Below are 20249 nucleotides of genomic sequence, written 5' to 3'. Positions count from 1 at the left end.
ATGAATCCCATTTTCCAGACAAGGAAATTAAAGCTTAGAAGAGTTAGGGGTTTGCTAATGACCCTGGGCTGTAAGTGACACAGCTGAGCCTCAATCTGTATAATCTCTCCCATCTTATTATAACGCAGTCTTTACCTATGGCTACAAAAAAAAAAAAATCTGAGCTAAATCTTTCTTTCTGAGTACTGCAAAGTACTAAATGTCATGCTCACTGAATGCCAGTTTCCCCAGTTTGAACAAAGTATGGCCATTGTGTGACCTTAAACAAGTCATTTCCCTCTTGGGGCCCTGGTTTCCTCATCTGTGAAATCTGGGCAATCAACTTCATAACGTGGAATTTCTCAAACAACATTTTATGATGCATATTTCCAAATCGAGGTGGTAGATGTCAAAGAAAATTCATGCATACCTTACCTGAGCCACATATTAATTTAATAACACCACTCCCTGGTTGATAGCTAGGTTATCACTTTCTCCCAGTGCCAAGTGGGAAAACGGTCCTCTTGCAAGGTCATTAAAAGTAGAGGCCAAATGAATCATATTTTCAAGACATCATGCCACTGCCTTCCTCAGCACTAATGTATCCTAAAAGCAGTATTTCACATCTGGATTTTGAGGACCTGGAGCTGAATTACATTTCTAAATCAAAATGTAGAAAACTTCACATTCAGAAGGATTTTACCATAATCCAATAGTACCTTAATGGGCCTTTAAGCCTCAAACCACATTTTAACCCCTGAATTCTCAGAGAGAGCTTGGTCATATCATTTTTCAATACATACATTTCATGGTTTATTGATTTTATCCAGGAATAAGAAAAGGCACTTATGGAAAGAAGGAATTTGGCTTAATTTCTAAAACTAAATGAATCCTGGGCTAGAAGGTTTAAAGAAGTTTCGAATGCTAAATGCAACACTGAATGAATTACATATAAACAACTGGGCCCATATGAACAGTAATGACTGTTTCCTTTACAGAAAATCACAATGGCTGCACTTCATTGAGGACGAGACGATTGCTCCATTATGCACGGGTAAACTGCAAGACGGATGTGTTGAGCTCTGAGCAGCCAGAATATTTCTCCCTTCACTGTTTTGAGTTTTATAAGAAGGGGAAAGCAAACAAGGGGTAGGAAAAAATGGGAAAGAAGAGAAGAAACTGAAGGAAGTACACTTACGGGTGGAGGTTAGCTACTTCCTGGGCCCTAGTCTGTCCACCTGGTTTGATTTCTCCTTAGGCATCTTGACAATGGCTCCCTTTATTTGAACCTTTCTTGATTAGATAAAGAAAGCAGAGCTACTACAAAAAAGGAAGAGAAGAGAGGAGATAGAAGGATAAAGCCTTGGCCTTGGAAGGGACTTTAGAAGCCTACAACCTTTAGATATTTTTATTTACAGATAAGAAAACCAAGATAACCAAAGAATAAGAGGTGAAGAGACTGCCTGCAGCCTCTCAACTTGGAAGTGGCACAACTGGTACAAAATGTTGATCGACCTTTTCCGGGAAGCCACTTGTCCCAGAGCATCCCATGATGGCATCTAATAATGTACTCACAACCATCCTTGAACATGGCAAAAATCTTAGGTCTCTGTTCAAACAACGAAAGGTTAATATAAAAGAGACTTCAGATCCTAACAATGCGATGAATGCAATTGAGAGAGAAGAATCAGAACCAAGTTAGCCACTCATGTTCAATAACTACAAGTTATCAACAGGTGCAGCAAGATATTCTTTCTTAGTAGATGAAGGTCAATATCACATCATTTAATCAAAATAACCAAACACCTTTGAGCACCTGCTCCCTGTCATGGGAAGAGAGGGAGACAGGAAGAGGAGAAGGGAAGAATGGAGGGAAGAAAGACCCATTTACAAGACTCCGTGGCTATTTAGTAGCCTAGCCAGAACTCAAACCTACAGAGACCTGTGATGAACAGTCTCACTATTACAGCTCAGAAGCAATGGATATATTTCTATATCCTAACAACTATAGAGGAAACCATAGACAAAAATCCAGAATCTCTTGCCAACAAAAGACAGTGTGCAACACCCAAATCAAGGGATCAGAGATGCTTTTGTACATTATCTGAGACCAGAAATCCAAATGGAGAAGTCAAATCGAAACAGTTGAGTGGCAAAAAATTTCACCACTCTCTACTTCTGCCCAGAAGCCTACCCAGCATTCACCGATTCAGCAAGCACATTCCAAGTGCCTGCTTTATGCTGTGTTCTGCTAGAGACTGCGGATGAAGCAGTAAACAAGGCCGAGCTCCGTGTCATCATGGAGTTGACAGCTTAGAAGGCAAGACAGACACAATACAGAGGTACCAAAAGAGAAGACCTAGCCTTTCTAAGGGGGTGATGTTTCACGTAAGATCTGAAGCAAGAAGAGGTACCATCCCCAGGGAGAACGCAAGAAGCTGCATCCCAGGCAGAGGATGAGCCAGCAGGTGCAAAGTTCCAGAAGTGGGAGATGGCTGGGTGTGCCCAGGAGCTGCAGGAAGGCAAGTGCGGAGGAGAGAGAGAGGCCAGTGTATAAGATGAGGCTGGAGCACTGTGCGCCTGGGTGGGGAGTTTGGATTTTATTCCAAGCGCAATGGGAGCCCATTGAAGGGTTTAGTAACAGTCAATAGAAAGGAGCACAAAAGGCCTATTTGAGGGCTCGGCACAGCCCCATAAGCCCTGCATTCAGGACCTCACTAAGCACTCACTGTATTGTCTCCATGGACTCTTTTCACAACAGTCTCTCAGCCCCTGATTTTCTCAGTTCTTTCTCTCCATGGCTCTCTTATGGCTCCAAAATGAACAGGAACAAGGGAGAAAGAAGAAAAGCCCCAGCCCCCAGGGGCCCACTGGTCTGCCGCACTTGGTGTGCAGACGTGGGGCTCACAGCAAAGCGGGGAAAGTGCTGGAGGTCCAGCTCCCTGAGCGGCCCCCTGTGGGAAGGAGAAGTTGGGGGGAGGTGAGAAGAGAGGGCCAAATAACCAGGTCCCACACCTTTGCAAATGCCAGCCTCCCTGGGATCTCTCCTTCAGAGAAATGAAGAAATAGAGACCCCAGCAGTAGAAAGTCTGAGCTGTGCCACTTGACACATGCCTCTGGGACTGGCAAGAGCTCAGATCTGGAGTCAGAAGACCCCCCTTTCAATCCCAATTCTGGCTCTGTGGCATATATGACAAAGGCTATCCCAGACAGGCTCAGTTTGCCCCCCAGATTCACTCTCTATTATCCTGCATCCACTCTAAGCCCAGAGGCCTGGCTTCCCTGCCCTCCAGCTTCCAGGCAGCTTTGGCCAATGGGAGGCATTGGCAAGAGGTTGGAGGGTTGGAGGAGAGGGAGATCCTGGTATTTGTTCCCCCAGCTCCCTTCCCCAGGCTGTAGATTGTAGCTGGTGTGTTTCTTTTCTGAAGGCCTTGGCTCCTGCCAGGCAGCCCTGTCCCCCAGCACTCTCTGGATCCCAGCAGCAGCTACTTTCTTTCACTCCTGCAGGCCCAGGGGTAGTGGTGGCTTCCTGATGACACAAGCTCCGGGTACCTCCCACCCCTCACTGCCTTCCTCACCCCTGCTTCCAACTTCAGCACTACTACCATCATTAACCTGTCCTCATTAGCCCTTTTGAGGGGGCCATCTATTTCCTCCCTGTTCCCCAAACGATCTAATGGGCAGTTACCTTGAGTGTCTGAGATTCCATTTTCCCCATTAGTAGCATTCCTTTAAAGAAATTCTTGTGCAAAGTAAATCAAGCAAAGGGATGCACAAGAATGCCCACAATATCCAAAAGATGGAAACCCCAAATGTCCATGATAGATGAACGCATAAAGAAACTGTGGTCCATACATGCAGCAGAATACTACTTGGCCTTAAAAAGGAATGAAGTACTGATACATGCTACAATGGTAGGTGAACCTTGCAAACATTATGCTAAACAAAAGAAGCCACATGCCAAAGGTCACATATTGGATGATTCTATTTATACGAAATATTCAGAATAGATAAACCGCAGAGACAGAGCACAGATTGGTGGCTGCCATGGGCTTAGGGATTGGGGGTTACATGAAGAAACTATTCAATGGATAAGGGGTTTTATTTTGGAGTGATGGGAATGTTTTGAAACTAGATGAAGGTGGTGGTGGCATCATATTGTGAATGTGCTAAATGCCACCAAATCGTTCACTTTAAAATGGTTACATTTGGGCTGGGCACAGTGGCTCACGCCTGTAATCCCAGCACTTTAGGAGGCTGAGGCAGGCAGAACATGAGGTCAGGAAATGGAGACCATCCTGGCTAACACGGTAAAACCCCGTCTCTACCAAAAATACAAAAATTCGCCAGGCATGGTGGCATGCGCCTGTAGTCCCAGCTACTCAGGAGGCTGAGGCAAGAAAATCGCTTGAACCTGGGAGGTGAAGGCTGCAGTGAGCCGAGATTGCACCATTGCACTCCAGCCTGGGTGACAGCGCAAGCCTTCATCTCAAAAAACACAAAAGGTTACTTTTATATTAGGTGAATTCCACTTCAATAAATTATCTTTCTAAAAAAACGAAAATCCACCTAAACTATAAACTGTCAAAAGGAAAATCCACCAAAAACTATAAAACGTTAAACAGATAACAGAATTTTTCTGATCATAATAAAAAATATATGTAGTTAACGAAACAACACATACGTAACAAGACAAAGCTTTAATATAACTAATACAAGAGCAAAATGAAAGGGCCAGGCCATGAGCTGGTTGGGTTGAGATAGGAAGAGATTTCAGTTGGTGGAGGATCTTGCTAGGGTTGTGAGCAGAAAGCTGACATGAACCAAGGGGAATGTTAGGAAGATTTCTTTGGCAGCATGTGTGAAACTGCAGAGGACAGGATTAGAAATGATTAGGTATTGTCCTACACTCATGAAGTGCCAGTCAAGGTGGCAAGGTGGCAGTTGGAATTGCTTGGGAATGAAAAAAGATATTCACCCATCGCAGATTTACTTCACTTTTTATTTTTTGAGACAGGGTCTCACTCTGTCACCCGGGCTGGAGTGCAGTAGCGTGGTCATCCTTGATCTCCCAGGCTTAAGTGATCCTCCCCCCTCAGCCTCCAGAGTAGCTGGGACTACAGGTGCACACCACCAGCCCTGTCTAATTGGATTTATTTCAGTTTAAAAGCCAAATGGATAGAATGATGGGGAGGCAGTCATGTCGACAGTGCGGTATTACCCAAACTGCATCTTGAAGAAGCTTTTCCAAATAGACTTGAACAATGCCTTGTTAAACAAAATCAAACACGTTTGTTTACCACAGCATTTCTTGAAAGCTTTAATCTACAAATGTACATCTGTAAATATCCAAGGGTAGAGCTGCCAGATTTAGGAGCACGGGAGGAAGGACAATCCATTCCATTTGAATTGTATGATACACACTTACACTCAAAAAGTATTCGTTCTATATCTGAAATTCTAATTTAACCAGGTATTTGTATCTTATTTGGCGTTCCTAAGGAGGGAGCTATCATCTACAGCTGTTCTCAAACACGCTTTATCACAAACCCCCTTTTCATGGCACATGCATAGGACAGGCGTTCCACACTTTAGCCAACACTGGTATAGTGGCAAATCCATTTTTGCCTGAGTCAGGCAGAAGGGGACCAAGTAAAATCCCACCCCTGACTCTGGCTGTGTGACCTTGGGTAAGTCACATAATCTTCCTGGGCCTCAGTTCCCTATTCTGTAACATGAAGATAATAATGATGACCTCTCAGGGTCACTGGGAAGTTTAAATGAGATAATGTAAATAAAAGTTCAGACCAGTACCAGGAACATGCACTTTTCTGTAAGTGCTGGTGAGCACATGATGTCACCATACCATGGGTATGGCACTGTAAGTGCTGGGGAGCACGTGATGTCACCGTACCATGGGTATGGCACTGTAAGTGCTGGGGAGCACGTGATGTCACCGTACCATGGGTATGGCACTGTAAGTGCTGGGGAGCACGTGATGTCACCGTACCATGGGTATGGCACTGTAAGTGCTGGGGAGCACGTGATGTCACCGTACCATGGGTATGGCACTGTAAGTGCTGGGGAGCACGTGATGTCACCGTACCATGGGTATGGCACTGTAAGTGCTGGGGAGCACGTGATGTCACCGTACCATGGGTATGGCACTGTAAGTGCTGGTGAGCACGTGATGTCACCGTACCATGGGTATGGCACTGTAAGTGCTGGGGAGCACGTGATGTCACCGTACCATGGGTATGGCACTGTAAGTGCTGGGGAGCATGTGATGTCACCGTACCATGGGTATGGCACTGTAAGTGCTGGGGAGCACGTGATGTCACCGTACCATGGGTATGGCATCAATGTGTGGTATGTAGGAATAGGGCTTACAGAAGCTTTGCCTTCAACCATTAAAAAGAAAGGAGTCAACAAAATAAAAATTTTGGCAAAGAAAGGCAGCATCTCAGAGGGTGAGAGGTAAAAAGTGAAAATAAGGTAAAAAATGTGCAAAATAAGTGAACGCTTTAAGGCCACTTACAAACTCAGGTAGTTTGTCTTTCAAGCTGCTATATACGTTTGTCACCTTTCCAGGTGAGACCTCCTAGGGTAGTTCACGGGCCTACACAAGAGTGTCGTGAAACCCAAGTGAGCTTCCAGCAGGACACACACACCAAGCTCTGTTTTGTAGCCAAAGAAGTGAGGAAATCAGAGCAGCGAAGGATGCTGCTGTTGGGGGCCCAAGCCTGGGGAAAGAGCCACCAGAGCAAAAGCAGAAAGGACATCCATAAACCCAAGCACCGGGGCTCAAAAGAAAAGCAGTGGCTAAGCGTGTTTCAGCCTCCTTCAAACCTCTCTATTACCTGAGAGGCTGAGGCAGGAGGATCGCTTGGGCTCAGAAGTTGGAGGCTGTAATAAGCCATGGCTGCACCACTGCACTCCAGCCTGGGGCACAGAGCAAAACCCTGCCTCTGAAAAAAAAAAAAAAAAAAAAAAACTTTTCAACATGATCATTGTATGAATTTCCTTAAGACAAAAGATGTGAGTCTCACAGTTCTAGAGTCTAGAAGTCCAACATCAGGTGTTAGCAGGGTCATTTTCTCTCTGAGAGCTCAAGAGGAGGCTCCCTCCTTGCCTCTTCCTAGCTCCTTGCTTGCAGCTGAATCATACCAATCTCTGCCTCCGTGGTCATGTGCATTTTTTCTGTGTCTACATCGTCTTCCCTGTGTATGTCTGTCTGTCTCTGTGTCTCTTCTCCTCTTATAAAGACGTGGGTCATACTGGATCAAGGGCTCACCCTACTCCCATATGCCATCTTAAGTAATTGCATCTCCTACACATCACATACATCCGTCTTTCCAAGCCTTTAGTTGGAACCATATTCTGAGGTTCCAGAAAGGATATGAATTCTTGAGGAACACTAATCAACCCAGTACCATCACTTTCAGAACAACAGCAAACACTTACATAACACGATCAGTCAGACACTGATATTGGTGCTTTATACACGCTGACTTGCTTTATCCTTGGGGCAACCCTAAAGGACAGGCATTATTATAACCATCGGCCTATGTGTGAGGAAATTGGCCCACAAACTGGCTAACTTGCTCAAAGTCATTCAGTGAATAAGTAGCATGGTGAGGATTGGAGCCCACATGGAGATTTCCAGAATCTGTCCTCTGTACATTATATGCAAATTATTTCTCAGAAAAGTGGTATGGTCAACTGCTTAAAAGCTGCCTTCTTATAGAGACCAGGAACCTCATAATAAAAATAGAAGTAACCAACAGTTCAATAAGAGCTCATCTTTACTGGACCCTTCGCTGTGAACGGTGCTTTAGGGTTTGGAAGCAGACTTTTTCAATATTCTCATTTTACAGGGGAGGAAACTAAGGTCTTGAGAGGGTAAGTATATTGCCCATGGTGACACAGCTAGTAGGCTGTGGAGTAAGTTGCTCAAGCATGTTCATAATCAGTGTTTTATGTTGGTGGCCAAACCCTCCCATCCACCTTGGGAACTTGGGGACATCTTAATACACCACCAGAAATCCCATTTGCAATGGATCATCCCAGGCTAGAAAACTGGCTTTCGGAGGAAACAAACACAGCTCTGATTTGTAGCGTTTACTGATTTCCACGGTGCAAATACTCCCACTGTGGCCAATTTCAAGCTGGAATGCGACGTCACTGAGCCCAGGGTTGGGAAGAGATGTGTACAATCAGCTCTCACGAGCCTGTCAGGCTCACTCAGTCATGGCCCGGCCCCAGGGATCTTGTATAAAAGGGTGATGTGGACCCTTAAAAGTAAACAAAGCTCCCAGTCTCTTGGATCAAGACTCAAACAAAGATTCCTTTAGCTTTTAGGGCAAACAGGGAATGTTAGCCCTTTCAGGGGAGCAATTTCCTGAGAAGGTATAAAATGTGCTTGGTATTACCCCAGGTTGTCCATGATACTTACCTTGCATGATGTTTATGAGCATTAACAGGTAATGTTTGTGCTTGGTATATAGGAGATGCTTAATAATTAATCACTATTCCCTTATTTTATGAAGTCATTATAATGGGAACTTGATTTGCATGACAACTTCCAATAATTATAATTTAAGCTTTAGGATATTCCAGAGTTGAAGATTAGATAAAGATGATTTACCCCCATTGGACAATTGAGGAAACTGAGGCAAAGATAGGATAAGTGACTTGCCAGAGCCAGCCGAGAACCTGGATCACCTAAACCAAGGATGAAAGATGGCAAAGCCAACTTTGAGGCAGTTCATTTCATCCAAATGGCAGAGCATGGAGCAACTCCAGCAAGAGAGAGCAAATCTGAAAATCTGGGAAATCAAGTCCAAGGTAGAAGTCTAGAGGGAAACAGGTAAGTATTTGTGCTCTGGCCTTTCTGCCCAGTGCTGCCTCTCACCCATACACATCTCTCTATAGCCAGTAGAGAAGCAATGTGGCATGACGGCAAATGCCATGGGAATTCAGGGGACAATGATCCTTTTGAGGATGGCGACCATATCAGGAGAAACTTTTTAATCCTATCCATACTCCCAGTTTTTCATTTGCTCCATCCCACCTCTCAACATAGTTTTATCATTCATTTTGTTTGAGTTTGAATTTTGAGATTACACTCACATAGAGTAGTCCCTAGAGTCCTTCACTCAGCTTCCTCCTGACGTGACGTCACTTCTGACACTTGCATAATATCAAAACTGGAAAATCAACATGGTGCAATACGGATGACTAGACTACAGACCTTGTTCAGTTTTCACCAGTTTTTGCATGCACTCCTCCATGTGTGTGTTTGCTAGTTCAATGCAATTCCACCCTTCAAATAGATTACAATTTCTTCACTTCGAGGAAACTCCCTCTTGCTACCCTTTACATATTCATGCTCCCATTCCTCTCCCTGTCGCCTGGCAGCCACTAACCTCCATCTCTATGGTTTTGTCATTTGGTATATGTTACATAAATACAATCGTGTAATATGAAACCTTTGGAACTGGCCTTTTTTCAATCAGCATAATGCCCTTAGCCACATTGTTGCATATTATGGGTTGAATTATGTCCCACCCAATAGGTAGACATTGAAGTCCCAATCCCTAGGAGCTCAGAATGTGAACTTATTTGGAAACAAGGTCATAGCAGACATAACTAGTTAAGATGAGGTCAGAGTGGAGTAGAGTGGACCCCTAATCCAATATGGCTGGTGTTTTATAAAAGTGAGATTTGGACACACACCACACGGGGAGAACACCATGCAAAGACTGGAGTTACACCGCCACAGCCGAGAAACTACCAGAAGACACTAGGGAAGGCTTCTGGTAGTTCCTTGGCCCTCATGTGCTCTGGACACCTTGACCTTGAACTTCTAGCTTCCTGAACAGTGAAACAAATTTCTGTTGCTTCAGCTGCTTCATTTGTAGCACTTTGTTATGACAGCCCTAACAAACTAGCACATTGCATGTCTCAAAACTTTGTTCCTTTTTATTACTGAGTGGAGCTCCAGTGTATGGATCCATGAGAGTTTCTTTCAACCATTCGTCCATTGAAGGGCATTTGGATTGTTTCCAGTTTTAGGCTATTATGAATAAAGCTGTCATGAATATTCATGTACAGGTTTTTGTCTGAAAATAGGTTTTGAAAATCAGTTTTTATTTCTTTGAGAAAAATGTCCAAGAGTGCAACTACTGGGAATTAAGGCAAGCATATGCTTAGTTGATAAGAAATTGCCAAACAATTTTCCCATATCATTAATTTTTACAATGAGTAGACTCTCTCCAACCTCTGATAAGCACTCCTTCCATTTTAAAAAAATAGCAATAGACTCTTACAGGGAAGGTAGGAGGAGGGAGTGGATGGAGTTGCATCTAGGAAGCATGCAAATGCAACAGAAATATGGATTCTGATAACTTATGCTACTGACAATGGCAAAATGGATTAACTAAAAAGAGCCACAGTCAATCCCGGTTATCTGAATGAAGTCAGCAATTCACTGAACATTGATTCAATGCTTGCCATGTGCTGGCACCAGCCTGGATTCTGGGAAGACCACACAAACTAGGATGGAGCCTTGTTCCTCAAAATCACTCTTTCTCCTGTGAGAGACAGACACGTACACAAATAACCATCATGCCACGGCGTATGACGAGGGGCAGGGAACTGGGAAACACATACAACCCCAAACAGCAGATAAGAGCCGAGTTTCAAGTATGGGATGGCCTTGCTGCCTTCCTGATGTCTTCTTACTTAGCATGTCATTGTCTGATACATGAGTAAGCAACTTAGAGATAGGGTTGAGATGAAAAATGAGTTCTGAACAAAACAGAAAGTGAACAGCAAGACTCAGAAACATTTATTGAAGTCCTGAGCACCTGGAAACAGAGTATGACAGTTGGATTAGTCACAAAAACAAGAAGTGTTTTATGGGATTATCTGGATTCTGCACCTGGGTGAATCCATCCACTTAGGGATGGCCTACGTCTCACGCTTTGGAGGACTTCTTGCAGGGGAATGCATTCACCGCCAGCCAGTTTTCCCTGTCAATCCATCACTCTTTTCCCTCTCTGCCCTGCAGAGGAATAAAGGCTAAGAAATTAAGGCTGGGCCCTGATTAAGGGCTTATGGGCAAGCCCTTGGCCTTCACTGTCTCATCTGAACAGAAAGCTTTTAAGGTCCAATCAGGACTGACTTGGCATTTAATCAACAAAGCTCTTTTAAATAAAGCGAATAGGTTTCGCTTGCCCTAACCTGAGAGGAGGAATTTTATTGACCTATAACACCTCCATAAACGCGTTACCCCTTGACTTGACCTTTGTAAGTTTTAGCCTCAGCACAGGATGATACTTGGCTTTCGAATGTTGATGTTCTCAGCCTTTCTTCTGTCCACTTGACAGGTGGGGGGCCAGGAGAGTCACAATGGCGGAATAGTGTGAAGACAAATTTCCAAGGTCACAAACCAGAAATGGAACAGAATAGAAACCTCTAGTTACCCCAATATCCATTTCTCTCTTTGCCCTATGGGAAGAGAACGTTGGAGTTTTCACTGGGCAGGGGAGCCAGCCGGAATAATTTCCCAGATTTCCATGCATCCAGCCTGGTCACATGACTAAGCTGTAGCCAATGGGATGTGAACAGAAATGGCACCTGGAACTTCCAGGCCATAGCTGTAAAGGAAATGGGTGTGGGCTCCTCTGTCTCTTTCTGTCTTGCCTCAAGGAAAGCTGACATAGTGGAGAGCCATTTTAAGGCATTCATTTAAGGACACTTCCTGAATCGGGGAGCAAGATAGGAAGACCCTGGGTCCTCACCTCTATGGAACCACCTCAACAACCAACTGCTGTTAAAAGGAAAACCTGGGCCTGGTGCGGTGGCTCATGTCTGTAATCCCAGCACTTTGGGAGGCCAAGGTGGGTGATTACAACGTCAGGAGTTCAAGGTCAGCCTTGCCAAAATGGTGAAACTGTGTCTCTACTAAAAATACCAAAATTAGCAAGGCAGGGTGGCACATGCCTGTAATCCCAGCTACTCAGGAGGCTGAGGCAGAAAAATCACTTGAACCCCGGAGGCAGAAGCTGCAGTGAGCCAAGATTTGGCCACTGCACTCCAGCCTTGGCCACCGAAAAAAAAAAAAGTAAACCTTGGCCAGGCACGGTGGCTCACGCCTATAATCCCAGCACTTTGGGAGGCTGAGGCAGGCTGATTGACTAAGCTCAGGGGTTCTAGACCAGCTTAGGCAACATGGCAAAACCCCATCTCTACTGAAAATACAAAAATTAGCTGAGCACAGTGGTACAGACTTACAGTCCAAGCTACTCAGGAGGCTGAGGTGGGAGGATCACTTGAGCCTGGGAGGCAGATGTTGCAGTGAACTGTGAGTGCACCACTGAACTCCAGCTGGGCAACAGAGCAAGATCCCATCTCAAAACAAAAAAAAAAAAAGGAAAAAAAAAACCTTAGACAAATTACATTTAATAGAGTTTAATTGAGCAAAGAATGATTCACAAATTGGGCAGTCCCCGAACCAGAATAGGTTCAGAGAGGCTCCAGCACAGCCACATGAGGATGAAGATTTATGGACAAAAAAAAAAGAGAGAGAGAGAGAGAGAGAGAGAGAGAGAGAGAGAGAGAGAGAGAGAAAGTAATATCCAGAAAGCAGAAGTGAGGTATAGAAACAGCTAGATTGTTTATAGCTCCATATTTGCCTTATTTAAACATGGTTTGTAACAGTTAGCCAAGTTTGATCGGCCAAAACTTGGTGATTGGCACAAGACTAGGTTACAGTCTGTTTAGCCATCCAGTTAGGTTACAGTTCACTGAGCACAGAGAAACCTTTAGGCTGAACTTAAAATACGTAAGGAGACAGCTTTAGGCCAATTTAATTTAACACTGATTATCCTGGGGAAATCTTCTCTATCTTGTTTGAGTCATGGTATTTTGGTCTTTGAGACAGCAGGTAAATTTGTATTCTGCTAATATGTAGAATAAATTCAAGAGAGGGGACCAATTGATGTTGTAGGATGGAAAGAACAGAGAAAACAGGGAAGCAGGCAAAGGTTTCAAAGTGGAAAAGCAAGTGACTGGGAGTGGCACAGTCAAGTGTAAGGCTCACCAGCATTGCAGCACATAGTAGCTACTCAATTAATGTTTGTTGACTAAAAGGTTTCTCCATCACTCCAATGCAACATCCTGTTTCTTGCTTCCTGGCCTTTGCCCACGCTTCCCCCATAGCCAGGAATCCCCTCATCACCCTCACCATCTCCTACCCATGGATACATTCTATTTGTCCTTCAGATTTCCTGTTGGATGGAAAAGTCTCATGTTGCTTTCCCAGGGAGAGGTCATCTCTGGGTGAGATGGCTTTTGTGCATATACCCCTCAGCACCTCCCCTGCAAGTCTACCTGCCTGCCCATTTGTGTGGCTCCTCCTTCAGACTGAAAATCCCAGGAGGACAGGGGCCACACCTGACTCTTAGCCACTGTATCACCAAGGCCAGCTCCCAACTGCAGGTAGGATGGTCACCAATCTTTGAACAAAGCACCAAGCCAGAGATTGGCTTTCAGAGGAGCTGGTTAGATAGCAACGACCTAGACATTTGGGAGGCGTCAGTTCACAGCAGACCCTCTCTAGCAAACCCTGCCTTTTGGGGAGTCCCAGCCAGGTGCCCAAATACCTCTGTCCTTGGGGAAACTCACCAGAGACCTCGCCTGCCAGCAGGGGCTGCTCACCACTTGCAATCCTCACCAGCTGCCTTCCTCTCACCTTCCCCCTCGTTCAGGTGGCTGGAGTTGAGTTGGGGGTTTGTTTTTCTCTATTTCCTTCTCACTTTCTGCCTTGGCTTTTATGTTTCCAATTGTCATTCTGCTGTTTAGTGCCAAGTCCCACTGCGCACAGCACTCTGGCCGCCCACCCGCCTCTGATGAGTGCGCCGCACCCGGCTCCTCCGCTCCCAGAGCCTGCAGCGCCAAATGAAAGCTGTGCTTTTATCACCAGGCCCCCTTTGCCTCCAATTTTTTCATATCTTATTAAGGCTCAAACCGGTTCGAGCAATTTCTTCAAAAGCCACACAGATTATTCAAAACAACAACAATAGGGAAGGAATAAAAGCTGCTAAACTGCAAAAATTATCTGGTACGCTTGACACTTCGGTCTCTTGCTCTCTGACAATCATGTCACCTGACGGGGGTGGGGGGGGGCAGGCGGAGAAGACTCACTAGAAAACTGCCCGTTTCCCACCGTGCCAGATCACCCCGCAGCCCGCACTCCTTCCAGGAACAAGGTGACTCATCCAGGTCTCCAGCTCCACAGGCGTGCCACCTGCACAGAGTCCAGGGCTCACAAGGGCCCTGGGCTTTGTTTAATGCTGTGCTGTTGGGGTCTTCAATTCTTTTGTTTTTGTTTTTGTTTTGTTTTGTTTTGAGACAGAGTCTCGTTCTGTCGCCTCTCATCTTGGCTCACTGCAGCCTCTGCCTCCTGGGTTCAAATGATTCTCATGCCTCAGCCTCCTGAGTAGCCAGGATTACAGGCATGCACCATTACACCGAGCTAATTTTTGTATTTTTGATAGAGACCAGGTTTCACCATGTTGGCCAGGCTGGTCTCAAACTCCTGGTCTCAAGTCATCTGCCTGTCTTGGCCTCCCAAAGTAAAGTGCTGGGATTACAGACTTGAGCCACCACTCCCAGCCCTTGAATGCTCAGAAACTTTTGAAGAAGGGCCCCATGCTGCCATGATCCAGTGGGCTCTGCACGTGGATAGCTTGTCCTTCCTTAGAAGCTCACTTTGGAAAGTTCGCTCCTGCCTTTCCACACACTAGCTCAGAGCTGCCCAGTCTCCTAACAACCTCAGAACTGTTATCTGGAAGGGCCACGGGACAAGTCTGATGTAGGTCAAAGGACACGATCCAAGCTGGGTTTGAATCCTACCCTGCAATTTACTAGCATTAGCCTAATTATCACATGCCCCAGAGCTTCAGTTTCCCCATTTCCAAGACGAAGAAAATCATACCTTACCTTATAAAGTTGTTGGGAGGATCAAAGGACATAATTTATTGTAGCAGGGTACCTGGAAGGGACTGCGGCTTTAAATATTGAAGGTTGGAAAATCACCCTTTGGGGAATATCAGACTATCTCTTTAGCCCATAAAGAAAAATCAGATGAATTTGCCTTTGGAGCAGACACTCCCTTAGTTCAGGAGGGACCACGTTGCTGGGCCCTGCTGGTATTGCTGGTAGGGCCGGTTCTCATTCTAATGCGTATCATTAACAGATGTCAATCAGAGACTCTTCAGATGAAATCTACAGTCAGAAATTCATTTTCTGTAAAACATGGGATTTCAGTGTCCTATGTCTGAAGATCACTGTTCATTCTTGGAAGATTTTTTTGTCTTTTTTAGCTTACAGGTGATCCACTGCCAAGACCTGCTGCCACCAGGAGGGAGATGCAGGCCCCGTCTTCTCTTTTCTGAATGTTGGCAGATGATGAAAGGACTGTAGTCCCGGCGTGGCCCCCGAAACCAGGTCCAGGCAACTGAGTTACTCCTGCAGGCTACCTAAGTTGAAGAAGCCAGATTTGGGAGAGGGGCAAGGACAAGTGTGAGCACCTGGTACAGACTGTGGGGTCAGACGGCAGCCTGGTTGGGGCAGAGGAGGGGATATTTCCTTCAGAGGAAAGAAGATGGAAGCCCACTGGCAGGCTTCCCAGGAAATGGGACCATTCCTGGTGAAGGAGATGAGGTGGACTTGGGACTGGGGAACTGAGCTTTTCCTCTCTCTGAGAGTGGCTGGGACTCAGCAGAAATGTTCTGAAGGTCTCTATGGGGGTCCTCTAGCCTCATGAAGGTTGCGAAGAAGCTATACAAGGGCAAAACTTATTCTTCTAGTTAAGTTCCATCATCCCCAAATAGTCAGTAAAGTTATACCATTTCCATCATATTTCAGCTGTGCTTTGGGTCCTGAAGGAAGGCGCTCACACCCATGTTAGAGATAAAGATAAGCATCTGCAGCCTGGAAAACAGGATGCTGAGATGTCCAGCTGAGCCCGAGAGGGGCAAGAATGTAGAGCAAGTGGCTTGCAGCGGATGATGACATGCCACCACTTAAGGAACTTGTACACATTCCTCAGGAGTTCCAGAAATGCCCTAGAGAACTTTCTGGAAGCATGCACTTCCCACAATGAAAATGACACTAAAATGTCATATTCAAAACAAAAAGCAAACAAGTGGGACTATGTCAAACTCGAAAGCTTCTGCACAGCAAAGAAAGCAATCCACAATGTCAAAAAGCAATCTATGGAATGGGAGAAAATATTTGCAAACCATGTCTGATAAGAGGTTAATCTCTAAGACATATAAGGAACCTTTACAGCTCAATAGTGCAAGAAAAATCCACCCTGATAACCTAATATAAAATGGGCTAAGGACTTGAATAGACATTTCTCCACAGAAGACATACAAAATGTCTCAACACATATGAAAAAATGCTCAACATCACCAGTTATCAGGGAAATGCAAATGAAAGCCATACTAAGATAACACCTCACATCTGTTAGGATGGCTATTACCAAAAAACAAAAGATGCCAGGCTTGGTGGCTCATGCCTGTAATCCCAGCACTTTGGGAAGCTGAGGTGGGCAAATCATGAGGTCAAGAGATCAAGACCATCCTGGCCAACATGGTGAAACCTCATCTCTACTAAAAATACAAAAATTAGCCAGGTGTGGTAGCGCTCCTGTAGTCCCAGGTATTTGGGAGTCTGCAGCAGGAGAATTGCCTGAACTTGGGTGGCGGAGGTTGCAGTGAACCGAGATCATGCCACTGCACTCCAGCCTGGTGACAGAGAGAGACTCCGTCTCAAAAAAACAAACAACAAACAAACAAAAAAGACAAGTGTTGACAAAGAAGTGGAGAAATTGAAATGTTTGCACACCATTAGTGGGAATGTAAAATGAAAACAGCCACTGTACAAAACAGTATAGCAGTTCCTCAAAAAACTAAAACTGCAACTACCGTCTGATCCAGCAATACTTCTGGATATTTATCCAAATAATTGAAATTGGAAAATGTGGTATAAACATACACTGAAAGACTATTCAGCCTTTAAGAAAGAAGGAAATTCTGCAATATGGACACTATGGATGAAGCTTGAAGACATTATGCTAATTAAGCCAATCACAGAAGGGCAAATGCTGTGCCATTCCCCTTATATGAGGCATCCGAATAGTCAAATTCATAGACCCAGTGAGTGGGATGGTGGTTGCTGGAAGTTGGGGGAGAGGGAAAAGAGGAGCTGCTAATGAATGAGCATAAAGTTGCCGCCGCACAAAATGAATAGGCTGCAAAGATCTGCTGCATAACACTACGTTTGATCACCAGTGATACACCGTATGCTTACTAACTTAGGAGGATAGATCTCATGTTACGCATTCTTACTGCAATAAGGAAAAGAAAAGAAGAAAGAGAAAGAAAAAACAGACTCCATTTATTCTGTGAAATGGAGTTAGGATTATTAGTATTTGGCCACAGATGACTGAACAGGTACAGGGGTGGGGTGGGCTGTGGTGAGGGAAAGGTCAATGGGGCTCCATATGCAAAATGATTTAATCGGACACTTAATGACCAACATAATAATGATGATTTTCAGTTGAGGAAAATGAATCCCAGAAAGCTGAACCAATTCTTCCAAATGTCCGTTCTCTCTCCGCAACCTGCATCCCCCTGCAGGAGAGCCTGTTTGGTCCATAGTTCCGGGAGGAGCAGCCCATGGCATGATGAGACCCACTGCCCCTGCTCACAGCAACGAACACCTGACCTGAGTTAAGCCAATCAAATTCTCTCTCCTCACTATTTAAAAAAGTGGATCATTAGTCTTGGTGGCATCAGTGAGTTGTGAAAAGCCTTGAGTGTCGAGTTTGGAGTCAGTGCCACAGTCAGCCAAAGCCAGAAGTGGCCAAAATAAGGAGCAGAAAGCAGGGTAGCAAGGACAGTTGGTCTGCACGGAGGAAAGCTGAGCAAGTGTCCAGGGAGCTGCAGACACAGCCACCTATAGGATATTGGAGGGAGGGTGTCTTCCCACTTGCTGTGAGGCCAGGTTGGACTTCCTGCAAAGAGGTCCCAGGAAATGGCCCTGAATGTTGATAACAAAGCCCCTGTTTTTTCAGTTGAACTAAATTATATGAGTTTCTTTTCCCCACAACCACAATCCCTGGGTCCCTCAGCAGAGAGGCCTGCCATAGCATGCCAGGTGGACTCCCAGCCCAGTGTTCCTTCTGTACCACAATCCGTGCTTCCTTCCTTGTCATAAGGCAGATATCTTTGGTATGAATGGAGTCCATCTGGGTATTTTGTGGTGAAAATGTACTTTTTCACCCAGAAACAACTCAAGTCTATCTGAAGATCTCTGAGTAGGGGTGGTCACATGACACCTGAAAGCCAACTGGCAGACACCTGGCTAAAGCCACCCCAGGGACCAAAGGAGCCTTTGTCTGTGGCCTGGCAGAGCTCCCTGTCCTGGCCCAGGTATTCATGTTGCAAATCCTGACATCAGGTGATTCCCAGAAAACAGTCAGACTCGAGCCCAAGGTGGCCAAATTCCATGTATTATTTCCCTGCTAGAAAACAAGTAATTTGGCAAAAGAAGTCACTTGGGAACTTCCCACTCTCAGCAAGAGAACTAGGACCCATTCATTCTGAGACTAACTATAGGGAATAATCCATGTAACTTCTCATTGGATCATTGTGTTGCTGCTATTGATCTGGGATCAATAAAAGATAAACCTCCTTAGAAACAATAACAATAATAAGAGCTGTTAGTACCAGGTTCTTTGTCTACATTAGCTTCTAAAACTACTGCATAAAGTAGGTGGCATCCTTCCATTTTTACAGACAAGTAAACTGAGGCTCAGGGTTATCCAGTATTTCACCTGAAGTTGCTCAGCTGGTAAGTGATCAAGCCAGGAGTTCACTCCACTCTGCCACTAGTAAAAGCTAGCGAGTTCCTAAACTATGCTCTAGATACTTTGGCCAAATTCCTTCATTTGCTCTTCAGAAACAACCCTATGATTGCAATTATACTAACGTATAGATAAGGAAACTGAAGTACAAAGAGCCTAAAGGAGTCTTCCCAAATCATTGGTAGAGATGAGATGTAAACTCCCTTCTGCATGGCCTCAAAACCAGAGCTTCTTTCCAGGCCCCCTCCTTCAGTTCTCTTCTGAGCTCCTCTCTGGCAGGGCCTGGCTGGGGCTGATGGATAAAGTCCAACGAAGACACAAACTGATGTGTTAAGGCATTATTCTCCCTGCCCAGCCTGGACTTCTCCCAGTGCCCTTACTGGTGTCCCATGCAGAATTCTGTTGGACCTCACAACTGCTCTGTAAGGTGGGCAGATACATCCCCAGAGCCCCACCTCCCTCCCATATGAGAACCCTGTGGCCCAGAAAGATGCTTGGACGACTCCAAGATCACATAGCTGGTAAGTGGCGGAGCTGGGGCTGGAACATTTGCTCTCTCCACGGAACCATACTGTGATTTATGGAGATTTGCAACAGAAAACTTTGGAAAACCAAAAAGTGCTCAGGTAAAAAGAAATATATAGCAAAAAAATGTGGAATTTGAAGCAGGATGACAGGCGACATGAGAGGAAATATTCCAACATCCCCTAAAGTCGCATCACCACAATCGGTCATAGCAGGTGTCCTGGGACTAGCTCTGTTTCCAGAAACACCTGGTGACTTTGTGGAATCCAGCTGGCATTGTGATCATGTACCAGCAGACCAGCAATGCCTTGGCCAGTTCTTATCTACCATCCACTTAAAGAGGAGCAGACATGTGGTCACTGTACAGGTTCCCTGGACAACAGACTGAGACAGATTGGCTTACAGGAGGTATATTGGGGAGCACTCCCAGGATCCACACTGGTAGGGATGGGAGGGAAGCAGGACTAGGCAGAGGGAGAAGCTGAGCTGTGATAGAGTCACGGCAGAGGCCTCTGCTGATCTTACAGGGAGCTCTGGAGCTGGGAGGGCTCTCAGTGTTGTCTTGAATCCAGGTGGGAGACTGAGACCTTGTGCCCCTACACAGATCAGCTATGGCATCCATGATGCCCCAGGGACAGGACACACACCTGAGCCAGGCAGCTCCCTTTGGCTGAGGGCAATTCCTGGCTGTGAGCTTCCCACAACCAATATCATCGGTAGCTGAGTGAACAAGCATCTTGACCCTGAAGCTGGACCTGGGAAGTGGACACTATGGTGGAACTGGGAAGTGGACACTACA

Source organism: Callithrix jacchus, chromosome 12, assembly GCF_049354715.1.
Source record: "Callithrix jacchus isolate 240 chromosome 12, calJac240_pri, whole genome shotgun sequence".
NCBI lineage: Eukaryota > Metazoa > Chordata > Mammalia > Primates > Cebidae > Callithrix > Callithrix jacchus.
This window is presented reverse-complemented; position numbering follows the sequence as displayed.